Below are 16,270 nucleotides of genomic sequence, written 5' to 3' on the forward strand. Positions count from 1 at the left end.
GTTGTATGGATTAAATGAGACAAGGTATAAAAAGCACTTAGCATGGTGCCTGACATATCATAAGAGCTCAATCCAGTTGGTTACTGCTATCAACATTAGAATATTATGCATCCTTGTACTTCAGAAAATGAGTGGCACCTATAACATAAAAGAAAATCAGATAACGCATCTGAAAGAGTGTGAAATAAAAACCATGATGTTTTATTTCTCTAATTTACTGATTCACTCATGATCTGTACTATTCTGGCTCTGTGCCTTGGTTTATTGATCTTTAAAATGGACAAGGTATCACTACGTGTTTCCTTTACAAATATTCAGGGTGATTAAAAACTATGTTATTCATATGCCATATTTTCCTGATAATATCATTCACGCCTTACCTTTACATCATTAGCTAGAATTAGGCCTCTTAAAAAATCTTTCATCTTTTAATTAGAAAGAAGAAACCATGAAAAATCAGCTAAATGATAAATGGAGTAAATTGTGGCATCAGAAAAATAGGCAAAGCTGTTTCCAGCAACGAAACTTACAACTAAGAACTGCTCAAGAAAGCACAGGCTATTTCCAGTAACACATAAACATAGATGCCTTGGTGGTACCTTAGTTTATCCTGTAATGAACAATATTACTGCTAAAAAAAAGGTATTTTCTCAACTGAGTGAAAAGCAAGAAGAGATCATACAATAGATTTGTTTAGGCTGACACCTGATTCCAGAGCTATAATTGTTTGCCTTATTGTGAGTTGAGGATCCAGAGCAAAGGTTTCCCAACAACTGGGAACTACAAGGGAATATGGATGCTCCTCTCCATTATTCAATCAGATCAAGTATAATCCTTTGGCTCCTTCTGACAGAGTCTGCTACTCAGAATTAAGAGAACGTTTCATGCTCATCACATTGCCTTGGAGTTGGTCTTCAGTAAATGTTTGTTGGGTGAGCAAGTGGAAATAATTCAGTTCACTGGAGCCAGAGCCATGGTCTGTCCTTTATTAGAGCTACTCATGCCTGGGCTCTTTTCTATCCATATTGGAGAAGGCAGCAGGCAAGGCTTAGTCATTTGGGAATCCCAAATACCTTACATGTCGTAGGAGCATAGTAAATATTTTTGCGATTGTGTTAGCTCAAATTGCTTTTAAACCCCTTTAGGAGGAACCCTAAGGAAAGCCAATGCCCAATCTTTTCTTCTATTGCCAGAAGGACATCCATGAAGAGTCTCTATGCACCCTTGTTATTGTTCACCCAGAGATTTCCAGAGGACTACTCTCTTCAAGGCAGGGCAACAGGTATACTAATGACCCAGGCAAGGTTGCTGCCCTCCAGAAATTCACTACTCGGTGGGAAAAAAGATGGAACACATACAAAGATAAATAGGAGATAGAGCAAACTGTGATCATGTGCCAGCAAAGAGGTAAAACTAACAGCGAGAGGAGACTGCCACATCAAGGTGAGTTGTCACTTTAAAAAGTATTTGCATTGAACATTTTAAAGATAAGCAGGTACAACTTTCACTTGTAAAAAGGATATAGCGAGCGGTCCCTGATGCAACTAGTCCTGACTCTCTAATCTGGTACTTAAGAAGAGAGAAAAAGATGAAAATTAGGCACACTGAAGATTAATATTGGAAAGAGGCCCATGACTGGAATCTAGAATGACTTTGCACTACACCTAAGGTCAGTGGAAATGGCTTAGGAAACTCAATCAGGAAGAAGAACTGTATCTGTATTTTACCTTTTGAAACAGCCTTTTCAAGTACAGAAAGACGGCAGAAAGAACTATCCTTCTACCACTGCCAGCTTCCTGGTCCAAAGAATCTCTGGAATCTCTACCTAATGGAAAACTGATCAGACTTGAATGCATGGCCATAACTTTTGAAGATCCTCTTTGCTCCCACTTTTCTATACCCATCTAGGAACAACTTAAATAACTCACTAGAAAGGAGTGGTTTGGACTTTTTCTTTTTACATCACATCCCAAAATATGATTCCTATAAAGATAGAAAAACCTAAGAAGAATGCATGCTAGGATTATGGTTTTCCAAATACTGGATTAGTTCGAAGTGTCAAAGAACCAGACAGTGTATGTGGGGGAAAATCTTAGCCCCATACGACTGAGCCACATTAGATGCATTGCTATTTGACACTGAGAACTGAGCTGCAAGTTAGAAACAACAACCACAAGAATTTAGAAAAGAATTTGATTCACACCCAAAGCGGGGATGATAGGATCAGGGGAGATCCATACAGTCTGTGGACAAATGCCAGCTTCCAAAAGATCTCCCCTTGTTTGAAGATGAATAAAAAGGACCCCAAACACACCCAAGGGTCTTATGAAAACACACTGCAAAACAATGGAAAGAAAAAAAAAATCATTCTGAAGCTTTGGAAGAACAGACCTCTAAAAATGATCTGTACAGAACTCAGAAGAAAATTTTACAATATCATGTAATGTCATTAGTGTGCTGCTACAAGATATGATTGAAATGAAACAGGAGAAGAAAGTTATTATGAGAATAAGCTGAGATGTAAACAGAATATAGTGTAATGAGAGTGAGCCAAGAAAAAAAGGGAGCTGGATAATATTATTACAAATTGCAAGGAGACTGTAAACTTGTAATAAAACCATCTAAATCCACCTCAGAAGTAGTAAAATAAGGCCTGTCAGTACAGAAAATTAAATCCGTAACTTGGAAATGCTTTCTGAGGATATAGGAGAAAATACTAAAAGATTAAGAGATGAAAGAAGGTGGTAAGTAAGCAGAAGGAAGAAAGAACAGAGAGATACCTAAGAATTGAGGAATCTCAAGAAGCAAAATAGAGCAATTGGAACAAATGCATTAGAACAAGAAATGATTGGGAGCAAAGAAAAATTTCAAAGATGAGTCAAGAATGAATTAAAATAATATAAAATAATGGATAGTAATAAAGATTCCTTGAACATCTATCTAAAGATTTTGTTCATGTTAATTTCATTAACTCACAACTTCATATTAATAAAATTATGTCCATCCAATCGATGATGCCATCCAACCAACTCATCCTCTGTCATCCCCTTCTTCTCCTGCCTTCAATCTCTCCCAGCATCAGTTCTTTACCAATGAGTCAGTTCTTCACATCAAGTGGCCAAAGTATTTGAGCCTCAGGTTCAGCATTAGTCCTTCTAATGAAATTCAGGATTGATTTCCTTTAGGATTGACTGGTTTGATCTCCTTGCTGTCCAAGGGACTCTCAAGAGTCTTCTCCAACACTACACTTAAAAGCACCAATTCTTTGGTGCTCAGCTGTCTTTATGGCCCAACTCTCACATCCATATATGACTACTGGAAAAACCATAGCTTTGACTAGACGGACTTTTGTTAGCAAAGTAATGCCTCTGGTTTTAATATGGTGTCTAGGTTGGTCATCACTTTTCTTCCAAGGAGCAAGCATCTTTCAATTTCATGTCTTCAGTCACCATCTGCAGTGATTTTGGAGCCCAAGAAAATAAAGTCTGTCATTGTTTCCATTATTTCCCCATCTATTTGCCATGATGTGATGGGATTGGATACCATGATCCTCATTTCTTGAATGCTGAGTTTTAAGCCAGTTTTTCCACTCTCCTCTTTCACTTTCACCAAGAGGCTCTACTGAAACTTTTTTCCCCTTCAGTGTAGTCTCTGTGCCTAAGAGTTACCTAACAGTCTTAAATAAATAAACTGCTTTTATGTTTAAACTAGTTAGGATGGCTTCTGCTTTGCCCCCAACAAGCCACCTAGATTTGAGTTCTGCTCTAGTTATCAAAAGAAGTCATATACTCTCTCTAAGCTTAAGTTTCTGCATATCATATCTTACTTTATTAACACAATAACCTTATGAGATTGAGTCTGTCTTCCTCAAAGACCCCAATCATACTTCACTAAGGTAATACAAATGCTTTCCTCATTCTCAGTTGAAAGTCATACTCACTAGACTATGTCTACCCCCAACTCTTCTATTTGCAAAGATATACTAATCTGGGCCAAGAGATGCAGTGAATTGGAATCCTAGAACTGGGTAGTGGGGAGCAGGGGAGGGTTTTAAAGAATTTCTAGCTCAACCACTCATCTGATATATGGAAAGTCAACACTGGGAATGCTTATGTTGATATATTTGCAATCCGTCTAAAGCTGAACTTATCCCGAGCCTGCTTTTTGCCACAAGTGTGCAGCAAAGCATGACATTAACCAGTTGTTTTGTCTACATGTCACCTAATTTGAGCACCCTTTATAAACTGACTGTAGTGATTAGTTGTTCATTTACTGGAGAAGTTCATCCCAAACGCCCATTCCAGAAAGTGGCAGACATAACAATCTTATGAGGCATTTTCCTGAGAAAAGCTGGTCTGGAGCTTCACTTCTGCCAATCACTATCACCTTCACTGACAAGGTGATATCTAGCAGCTCAAACAGAAATGGTAAAAAGAGCCAAGCCTGGCAATAATACAAACTGTATAACTCAAACTGTTCCAAATTGAACCTTAGGCAGTTTCTCCAAATGAATTATTGACTAACTTGCCCAAGGTCTAGAAAGCTTCTCCATAAATTTTCCTTTGTATATTTATAATTACAGACTTCTCTCTGAATTGTTGTCCTTTGCCCTGGGTAGCATTTCACAGTAAATGTAACACAGAGGTCACATCCCTTTGCTTCCCTAAGGTATTTTTACTGTGGGCTCTAATTTTCTGGCTCCCATTCAGTGACCACATTTGCTTTCAGAGCAACAAGTTATCTTCCCATTTTATGAATGTAGGCTGACATAGATGTCACCTGGCAACATGAGAAGATGCTGAAGGCAAAGAAAGGCCGTGTAGATGAAGACCACAAACTGAGCTCAGGCTCTGAAACCCTCCAGTGACCAGCTTTCAGGAGCTAGGAATGGCCATTACATCTATTCTTAGGATCAATATCTCAGAGGATGTCTACACCATTGCTTTGAGGTAGACATTCTGGGAATGAGATTTAAGAGTGGACTCTTACTACCCAGTGAACTATTTGGTTTCATCTGGAGATGGGTTCTGCCATCCCCAGAGTGTCCACACACATACACACATAAGACTAAACAGTGTCAGTCTGCTGGTCTGCATGTAAACAAATCCATCCTCAATGACTCCTTCCCCTCCCTCCTGCATTCTGGGTTGGCCCTCAATTCTAAGTAACGCTCTTACATTGCCCAGTTCCTTTTCCAATGATTAAACTGAAACTTCCTCTCAGTATTGAAAAATCATTCACACTAAGACTTGATGACCCCTACCATTTCTGTTATCTCTGAACTTTTCATGACTCTTTCTCATGCATCAGTAATGGGTCCTGACTCACCTCTCCTCTGGGACCACTTCTGTCATCATGACTGTAGACCTTAGCCTCCACATGATGGCCCATCTGCCATCTTGGCCTCTCAGTCCTTTAGCTCAAATGACTGTTTAACCACTTTAACCTCAGCCATTCACGTGGTCACTTCCTATACATATTTTTATCATCAGAAACTGTGCAACTTGTAAAATCTCCAGTTCATACTTTGAACTTGCTGTTCACCCTTTACAGTAATTTCTTGCTATTATTTTCCCTTCAACAGTTCTTTAACCCCACTGACTTCTCTATCACATTACTATCATTTTTATAAATTGTCTCTGCTTCATGTCCTAACTTTCCTCTTATTATCCTGCCCAAATCCCATAATGCACCACTCAAATAACTGCTTTTAAAACACCTTATTTTCTTTGCCCCAGTCTCTTTCTGTTACACTTGCCTGGCAAATAACGACCATAATTACACTCAAATATACCTTTACTGTACATAGTCTCCTATGCAGACAAATTTTACTGGAGAAAATTAGGCAAATGTACTAACTGGACTCACTTAAAATTTATGACCACAAATCTGACATGGGCATTCAATATTGTATAGCGATCTTATATACTTCTTCAGTAAATTAACTTTCCCACTCTTCAAAATGGCTATTTCATACTTTTCTTTTTTCTCAAATCTCCACCACAGTCTTCTCTCTCTACTCTCTGCTGATAACTTTGCCTCAGACTTCAAAGGGAAAAGGTGCAGTGAGATCAGAACAGTCTCATCTTCCCACTATCAATTCTGCCAACTTATCCACAGCATATGTTCTAAATCCCTGCTTGTGAAAATGAAAGCGGTATCCCTGTTCTTAACAAAGAAAACACTTATCCTTGTGTATTGGAACCCATCTTATCTCAACTTCTCAAGTACTCTGAGGCAAGTGTCTTCCAATGTGACACAGCTGGGGCCCACACTTGATCCATAAATCAAAATGCTAATTAAAGCTGAGTATCATTAAAATAATTATAACTAATGTATACCATTCTTTCATTTGCCACTCTTTTGCAGGACAAAACTTGCAGTTCTGGTTCTCCTTTTGCATACATTGTGTCATCTATAAATTTTAGTTTTGTTTCTTTTCAGTTCAGGGAGAATGGAAAGATGCTTAAAAATGATCTGAGGCCAACATCCTTGATTGTTATGAGTTCCCCAATTATTTATAGTTGTGTTGCTCACAACAATAGATCAATGTTTTTAGTAACTTACTAAAAAAGTCTTTTCAAAGCATTCAGCTAATGTTTCAAGCAATTTTTTCAATGCTTTATTCATTTTATGTAGTATTTCATTACATTACATAACTATAGTAATGAATACAATAGGCTGTACTGGTTGACTAGGGCTGCCATTCCAAACACCCAGACTGAGTGGCTTGAAAAACAGAAATTTATTTCTTACAGTTCTGAAGGCTAGAAATCCAAGATTAAGATATCATCAGGTTTGGTTTCCTTGGAGGTCACAGGACAGGATGAGACAATGGCCTTTGGCTTATAGATGGGCACCTTCTGGCTGTTGTCACATAAGGTATTTTCCCTCAGTATGGATGTTCCTGGTACCTCTCTTCCTCTTCTTAAAAGGATACCAGTCTTGTTGGCTTCCTAGGTGGCACAGTGGTAAAGAATCTGCTTGCCAGTGCACGAGACACAAGAGACTTGGGTTCAGGAATGGGTACTGACCCCAGTATTCTTGCCTGGAGAATCCCATGGACACAGGAGCCTGGCGGGCTACAGTCCATAAAGTTGCAGAGTCAGACATGACTGAGCACAGCACGTACTAGATTAGTGCCCCACACTTAGGACCTCATTTAACTTTTCAGAACATCCTTAAAGGTGCTATCTCCAATTACAATCCATTGGAGGTTAGGACTCCAACATAGTGGACTGAAGTGGAGGGCAACATTCAGTCTATAAATTAGGCTTAGCTGTTTTGAAGATGAATTACAACTGCATCTTTGTAAACAATAGATCAAACTGGAAAACACAGTTATTCATGGGCTTCAGAGTGTGAAATACCAGTTATGGGGATCACTGCTTTACCTCCCTCTCCTGAAAAAAAATGGACAAAGACTGCTAATCCAATCTGAAGTAGAGGTTGATTAAGAGAATTTCAATCATACTAGTGTATCTGAAATGGCAACCCACTCCAGTATTCTTGCCTGGAGAATCCCAGGGACAGGGGAACCTGGTGGGCTGCCATCTATGGGGTTGCACAGAGTTGGACACGACTGAAGCGACTTAGCAGCAGCAGCAGCAGTGTATCTACATTATCAGTTTTTTCCTCTCTACTAAGTGAGTTACATCTCTGTATAAATGTGGTTTAAAATAATATTTTAGAAAAGATTTTTAAAATGAACCCTTCCTTGGCCCCCTGTCCTTCTGCTGCTGCTCTATTTCTTTTCTCTCTCTTCCCTTCCAAATCCCTCTTAACCCATTTACTTTCTCTCAAGTCACAAAAGAACTGTACATATTTGGTGTCCATTTTTATTTCATCCTTTGCTATCCACTCTGATTGGGCATAATGGTCCTTTTCAAGGTCACTATAATTTTCATCTTGCCAAAGTCAATAGTTAATTTTTTTGTTCTATCTTGAATTCTCCTTGGATATTTATAGTCAATTGTTCCCCCTTTTGAAAAATGTTTTAATTTCTGGCTCTGTGACAGTCTCTCTCCTGTTTTCAATCCCCTACTATCATATTAGCCTGCCAATCTTGGAGTGTCCATGGCTCTGTCCTTGGCTCTCTCATCATCTTTTTTTACATTCTATCCTCAATGTAATTCTCATCCCATCTTGACTTGAAAAACCATTCTGACATTCATAATTCTCCTACATCTCTTCTCTCATGACTACACTCATATATCTAACTGCCTATCTAACATCTCCACTTAGATGCCAAATGGCTTCTCAAATGGAAAGGGACCAAATTAGAATTTGTGCTTCCCACTCTCACCTTCAATACAGGAAAACTCTCTTCTTTGCAGCCATTCCAAGTTCAGTAATGGGGCCACCACATCACCAGTTACACAAATCAATAATGTAGGAGTCACTCAGATTTCCTTTTTGTTCCTAACATTCTACATCCTTTCATTAAAAAGTCCTATCAGTCCTTCCCCAGAACCTATCCCAAATCCCACCACTTCTTATCATTTCCATGCCACCTCTCTTGTTGCAGCTACCTCTCCCCTCGGTCGCTTCCACAGCTCTAAGTCATCTTCCTGTCTCCATTCTTGCCAGTATAATCATTACAGTCCATCGTCTACAAATAAGGCTTCTAAAATGTAAACCGGATCATTCCCCTCCCCTACAATAAAATTCTATAATGGTCTCCATTATTTTTGAATAGACTCTAAATTCCTCCACTGGACTACAAGGTGATCTGACCTCTACTGACTTTTTGATCTCACGTTTCTTTATTCTCTTCATTATCCACTAGCTTTCAGTCAAACTGGCTTTCTGGCCACCCTTCAAACACACCAAATGAGTTCTCTTCTGAGAGCCTTTCCATATGTGGATTCTTCTTGAAGCATTCTTTTCTTAGATCCTTGCAGAGTGGCCTTCGATTTTCTTGTCTGATTGAATAAACGTAAATGACTGCTATGACTAACTGCATTGTGCAATTTTTTTAAAGGCCAGGCAAAGTCTTAACCTAAATGAATTTAATTTTATGAATGGAAATCAGGGTGTCATTATGTTTGATGAGGGAGAAAGGGAAGTATAGTAGCTTCCTAGGCTGGACCAGTCAGACCACATACACTTTCCTGGTTTTCTTGCTTCCTACCTTCTCTTTTCTGCTTGTGGAAATTCAGTCCTGGTAAGTTCATGACTTGGACCTCCCATGTCAACCCAGTTCACCATAATCTGGGAAAACTTTCTACTTGCTATCTCCCTGCCATTCCTCTGGACATCTCCTTGGGACATCCTTCCAGCCAGGCCACAGAATCAGCTATATAATATGTGGGGCCCAATGAAAAATGAAAATATGAGGTTCCTTGTTCAAAATTATTAAGGACTTCAAGATGGTGACAGCAGAGCATTAAACCAAGAGTGAATCAATTCTAAATACAGGACTCTGGTGACTCATAGGTCACATACCTTTGAAGTTAGTTTCTTAGGCCCTTCTTTGACATCAGGCTCATTTTCTTTCTGATGCATCTTCTTTTTTTTTTTAATTTAAATTTATTTATTTTAATTAGAGGGTAATTACTTTACAATATTGTATCAGTTTTGCCATACATCAACATGAATCCGCCACGGGTGTACATGTGTTCCCAATCCTGAACCCCCCCTCCCACCTCCCTCCTCATACCATCCCTCTGGGTCATCCCAGTGCACCAGCCCCAAGCTTCCTGTATCCTGCATCTGATGCATCTTCTAACACACCTTTAAATCTCTCCTCCATTCTGACTTCTCTCTCTTGATTCCTGTCCCCAATACAACATTAATCCAATGTGTGAAAGGTGAAACGTTAGAGTGGAGAGAATCATGGGCAGAAGGAGCTGGAAGCTTGAAAAATCAGAGAATGGGGATGGAAACACAAAGCCTAGCAGGCAGGAAAATAAAAATGCTTGCTCACATTGGGCAGGTAACAATTACCCAGGGCTTTAAAATCCCTGGATTCCGATATTTTGATATCTCTACAATCCTCCCAATTAGTTTTGTTCATATAAGGGACTAGATCCATAGTAAGAATGGTATTTTGTTACAGTTAATTAGCTTTCCTTTATTGTTGTCATGAATTTTATCCTTTTTACATTGCCTAGAGGAGAAGGCAATGGCACCCCACTCCAGTACTCTTGTCTGGAAAATCCCATGGATGGAGGAGCCTGGTGGGGTGCAGTCCATGGGGTCGCTAAGAGTCGGACACGACTGAGTGACTTCACTTTCACTTTCATGCATTGGAGAAGGAAATGGCAACCCCTCCAGTATTCTTGCCTGGAGAATCCCAAGGATGGGGGAGCCTGGTGGGCTGCTGTCTATGGGGTCGCACAGAGTCAGACACGACTGAAGCAACTTAGCAGCAGAAGCAGCAGAGGGGAAAATCTCTCTTGTCATTCCAGATGCATGAATCTATTTGCCTTATTCTGTACACAAGCTGAACTGTACAAATTTCCACTGTTTCTTTGCTTGTTTCTTTTCACTGGGAGAGATTCATTTTGAAATTGAGTTCACACTTGAAGAATGAAGCCCAGGTCATTGCCAGCAGGCCTGGAATTCAGCTATTTTCAGTGCAACCAGGATTTGAGCAAAGCTTAGATAAAAAGTAAAATATTGGGGCAACCAGAAGGAACTATGTAGACTCAAGAGACCTTTGTGTTAGTGTTTTCCCTTCAGTGGCTACCTATATTTGATGGGTCAAACGTAATTTTCTCCTCTTTCCCTCTGGCATTTCTTCAAATAATGTGTGTCACCATTAACAGGCAGTCAGGTCACTAGAGGTACTTTCCACGCTTAAAAGCTTTCAGGGAATCTCATTTTCATATGAAAAAGAGGCTACTTCTTCTTTCTTTCTATTTGGGACATCACAGCTGTCTCTCTCCTCTTCCCCCTAACTTCCCAGTGACTTAAAGAAAAAAAAAAAATTAGTCTGCCTCTGACCTATTTTGGTGACTTGGATCTCCATGGAGATGCCTGGATTCCTAATATAAAATATCTTCTGTCCAATTCCAATTACCCATTTACTTAAACAGTGAAAGCTGGCATGGAGATAATATTTTTGAGGAGCCAAAAAGCTAGAATACAAATAATCTGAGGTGACAGTGGTGCCACTGCCTCTTGGCAGTACCTCACATGCTCTTTAAGAAACCTTAGTTATAAAGTATGCCACCCTACTTTCAACAATGACCTGTGCCTCTCATCCCTTCTGTGGCATGAATCCTAAGCCTAACTTTAAACTGACACCAGTCACCTAAACTCTTTCTCCAGCCGGCCATGTTGGAGGGTTAGTTCACAGTCTATAGGTGCCTCCATGACAATTTGATGCATGAGTAAGTTTGGGTCCCCCTGGTCAATATAGGCTCCAACTGTCCTTAAGCAGAAAGCAAGCAAGAAATCTCTGAGCCAGAAATCAGCAAATAAGAGTAAGCCATTCACTGGGTAGCCAAGGGTGCGCAGAGGCCCTGTCACGGGCTACCAGACCATGCTGAATGGAATGTGCAGTCAGTTTGCCTCTGTGCTGTGAGGGACAACCCCACTGCCATCCATGGTCACCAACTCCCTGCCCCCCACCCCAGGTGTCTGTATGCACCAGGGTCATCGCAATCTGCAAGACAAGAACGAGAGGAAGGAGAAACCACCCCACACCTTTGACCCAGTGCTACTTGAGTTCCTAGTGTGCCTGCTCTCCAAGAAGCCACTCAGATATGAAGCATTGACAAATGAATTGATTAATGAAGAGTTAGGAGTAGCTTATTCAATTATTGATGGGATTCCTAACATGATACCACAGGCAGCTAGGATGACACATCAAAATAAGAAGCAAGAAGAAATGGAGCATTAGATCATATTTAAAAACAACAACACGCAACTGAATATTTTAAATACCATCTACATTTTAAAAAGTCAGAGTGGCAGGTAATAAGTGGAGGAGAACATTTCTGTCTCTTCCTATGTTGACTGTTTTTATTCTGTTGGTAATCTTTGGCAGGACTGTTTTACTTGGCCTCTGTGAAAGAAAAGTTCCCACGGGGCTGCACTAGCGCTGTGCTTTTACAGTCTGCTCTTGCCGATCACCATACTTGTTTATGTGTTCTTCCACCTTTGGACTTGGATGGGTATTAAACTTTTCAGGCATAATTAATGCAATCAGAGCCAAGCTGGTATATCCTAACGACAGTTTGAATGTCTATCTCTGAAAGCTCAACTACATGGAAATATTGGAAACCCACTTAATTTGCAGGAAAGATACTTTGGCTAGCTTCTGTCAAAGGCTTAAGGACTATGGGAGGATTAAGCTGCAGAGGCTTCATTGTACTTTGGTTTTGCCCATGTTTTTTGAAGGTTGTCATTTATACCTCAGGTAACAGAAGAAACATTCCAACAAAGTGCCTTGGAAATGAACAGCCCCAACCATCATCTAATGACTTCCCCCTTCATAATTAAAAGTTTCCAATTTTAAATTTTATGCTTATTTTAGATTCAAAGTCTTTGGTAAAGTCACATGTTAAGAATGATTGAAATAATTCCAAAGGAGCAATGTTGGTGTAGCTTAGAGAAATGCATTTGAACTAATGTGATATAAAATTGTAATAAAATGAAAATTCCATGGACTTGCCAAAATTCAGTTTGTAAAAAAACCTTCATTTATTTGGCATCAAATGCTTCCATCAATTATAATAAAATAAGATATTGATGCTTCAAAAAAAAAAAAAAGTGCCTTCCTCAGCGATCAATGCAAAGAAATAGAGGAAAACAACAGAATGGGAAAGACTAGGGATCTCTTCAAGAAAATTAGAGATACCAAGGGAACATTTCATGCAAAGATGGGCTCAATAAAGGACAGAAATGGCATGGACCTAACAGAAGCAGAAGATATTAAGAAGAGATGGCAAGAATACACAGAAGAACTGTACAAAAAAGATCTTCACGACCCAGATAATCACGATGGTGTGATCACTGACCTAGAGCCAGACATCCTGGAATGTGAAGTCAAGTGGGCCTTAGAAAGCATCACTACGAACAAAGCTAGTGGAGGTGATGGAATTCCAGTTGAGCTATTCCAAATCCTGAAAGATGATGCTGTGAAAGTGCTGCACTCAATATGCCAGCAAATTTGGAAAACTCAGCAGTGGCCACAGGACTGGAAAAGGTCAGTTTTCATTCCAATCCCAAAGAAAGGCAATGCCAAAGAATGCTCAAACTACCGCACAATTGCACTCATCTCACATGCTAGTAAAGTAATGCTCAAAATTCTCCAAGCTAGGCTTCAGCAATATGTGAACTTGAACTTCCAGATGTTCAAGCTGGTTTTAGAAAAGGCAGAGGAACCAGAGATCAAGTTGCCAACATCCGCTGGATCATGGAAAAAGCAAGAGAGTTCCAGAAAAACATCTATTTCTAGTTTTTTGACTATGCCAAAGCCTTTGACTGTGTGGATCACAATAAACTGTGGAAAATTCTGAAAGAGATGGGAATACCAGACCACCTGACCTGCCTCTTGAGAAATCTGTATGCAGCTCAGGAAGTAACAGTTAGAACTGGACATGGAACAACAGACTGGTTCCAAATAGGAAAAGGAGTACATCAAGGCTGTATATTGTCACCCTGCTTATTTAACTTCTATGCAGAGTATATCATGAGAAACACTGGACTGGAAGAAACACAAGCTGGAATCAAGATGGCCGGGAGAAATATCAATAACCTCAGATATGCAGATGACACCACCCTTATGGCAGAAAGTGAAGAGGAACTCAAAAGCCTCTTGATGAAGGTGAAAGAGGAGAGCTAAAAGCTCAACATTCAGAAAATGAAGATCATGGCATCCGGTCCCATCACTTCATGGGAAATAGATGGGGAAACAGTGGAACAGTGTCAGACTTTATTTTTTTGGGCTCCAAAATCACTGCAGATGGTGACTGCAGCCATGAAATTACTCTTACTTGGAAGGAAAGTTATGACCAACCTAGATAGCATATTCAAAAGCAGAGACATTACTTTGCCAACAAAAGTCAAGGCTATGGTTTTTCCTGTGGTCATGTATGGATGTGAGAGTTGGACTGTGAAGAAGGCTTAGTGCTGAAGAATTGATGCTTTTGAACTGTGGTGTTGGAGAAGACTCTTGAGAGTCCCTTGGACTGCAAGGAGATCCAACCAGTCCATTCTGAAGGAGATCAGCCCTGGGATTTCTTTGGAAGGAATGATGCTAAAGCTGAAACTCCGGTACTTTGGCCCCTTCATGCGAAGAGTTGACTCATTGGAAAAGACTCTGATGCTGGGAGGGATTGGGGGCAGGAGGAGAAGGGGACGACAGAGGATGAGATGGCTGGATGGCATCACTGACTTGATGGACATGAGTCTGAGTGAACTCCAGGAGTTAGTGATGGACATGGGGGTCTGGCGTGCTGCGATTCATGGGGTCGTAAAGAGTCGGACACGACTGAGCAACTGAACTGAACTGAACTGAACCCATTCAAACTAGATAGAACAGAACAACATTTCTTGAAATGTTGTAATAGTAAATCACTGAATCCATAAGTAGGAAGTGGACCTTAGGAGACATGGCCAGACACAGGCTCTCCCCTCCCCACCTCTATTCTCTCTTCACCTCTATTCTCTCTTCACCTCTCTCACTCGTTTGCTCATGTACTCAATATCAGTATACTTAGTAGACAAGAGTGTGGACTCTGGCACTAGACTTTCTAGCTTTCCATTCTAACTAATCTGTGCTTCAGTGTTCTCTTCTGTAAAATAGTACATCAGTTCACTTCAGTCGCTCAGTTGTGTCTGACTCTTTGTGACCCCATGAACCGCAGCAGGCCAGGCCTCCCTGTCTATCATCAACTCCTGGAGTCCACCCATACCCATGTCCATTGAGTCGGTGATGCCATCCAACCATCTCATCCTCTGTCATCCCCTTCTCCTCCTGCCCTCAATCTTTCCCAGCATCAGGGTCTTTTCCAATGAGTCAGCTCTTTGCATCTACCTCAAGGTGTTAACGTATAAAGTGTTTTGCTCAACACTTTGTATCTATTAAGCTCCCCTCAAACTAAGCTTTCTCTGCTTGTTTATCAGTACTCATGACTAAAGCATAGTGATCCTTGTTCTGGTTTTTATAAAGTCCAGAGCTCTCTGTTAATTGACTCTGGTATACTAAGGGACAAAAAAAAAAAAAAACTCTGCTGCTGCGGCTGCTGCTAAGTCACTTCAGTCGTGTCCGACTCTGTGTGACCCCAGAGACGGCAGCCCACCAGGTACTAAATCACAATTAGATTTTTTTTTTACCAGTTGAAACTAATCAGAGTAAAAAAATCCTATAGAACCTATAGAACTGAATTCTGAAATGACATTATGATTTAAATACTACAAATTCCATATTCCTGGGAAGGTAGCCATTCTAGTCCAATTGTCACTCGCTAAAGGGGGTGGCATTGGAGCCATGTTAGCAGAAGCTAATACATCACTGTGTGACGCCAGTGTATGCTCCTTGGTTTTTGTCTCTTCACAACAAAGATTTGAAGGGATGGACATTAAAGCCCCCTCGGCGTGTCACAGCTCTCGGGTCTTGGACAGACCGTGTTATAGCTCTCAGGTCTCGAATGGACCACGTTATAGCTCTTAGACAAATCAGTGTTACAGCTCAGTGTTACAGCTCTATTTTATTTAGAAGATAGCAGGAAAATCCATCTTCGAGGTGTGAGTGTATATTGATCCAAAGACGCGAAGAGCGCCCCAGTGTGGCTCCTCCTTTTATATGTTTTTTCTTCTCCCTGGGCCTGCCCTATGCAAATTGGGCTTAGTCAGGAGTCCTGTTCTGCCTGAAGTTCTCACTCCTGTCCTCAGACCTTCCTTTGACCTTCCTTTGTTCTATTTTCGCAAGCTTTTCCCTTCCTTGTCTTTTAGCCACTGCCATTTTGGACTCCTTTTCCCTATTCTAACTACCTAACAATTGCATGACAAGCAGTGTTCTAGGAACTGATATGTATTACTTCATAAAAACTTCAAACTAGTCACTACGAATAACCTCACTTATAAAGTGAGGGCCTATTAGGATGAAGAACTGAAAGCCATGGAAATAATAATAGCTGAACCAGAATTTGAGCAAAGACCTCTGGCCTTAACTGGCCCCTCACAATCTCACACTTGGGAAGGAAGCTGACTGTCAGAAAGGAAGTAAAGGCAGATTTAAAAAGAAGGGGACTGTAGACAGGGAGGAATGATTAATCTTTCTTATTCAGAAAAATCTTTAGGGTGTACATCTTTG

At 40.4% G+C, this 16,270-nt stretch overlaps 2 pseudogenes; both read left to right on the forward strand.

The window, feature by feature from the left end:
• Nucleotides 1-11,554: 11,554 nt before the first annotated feature.
• Nucleotides 11,555-11,851, forward strand: LOC147369582 (protein preY, mitochondrial pseudogene; annotated as a pseudogene).
• Nucleotides 11,852-11,951: 100 nt separating this feature from the next.
• Nucleotides 11,952-12,151, forward strand: LOC147369583 (phosphatidylinositol N-acetylglucosaminyltransferase subunit Y-like; annotated as a pseudogene).
• Nucleotides 12,152-16,270: the final 4,119 nt, after the last annotated feature.

The sequence above is a fragment of the Bos grunniens genome, chromosome 7 (genome assembly GCF_055505025.1).
Source record: "Bos grunniens cultivar Pamir isolate PY7600 chromosome 7, Bosgru_T2T1.0, whole genome shotgun sequence".
NCBI lineage: Eukaryota > Metazoa > Chordata > Mammalia > Artiodactyla > Bovidae > Bos > Bos grunniens.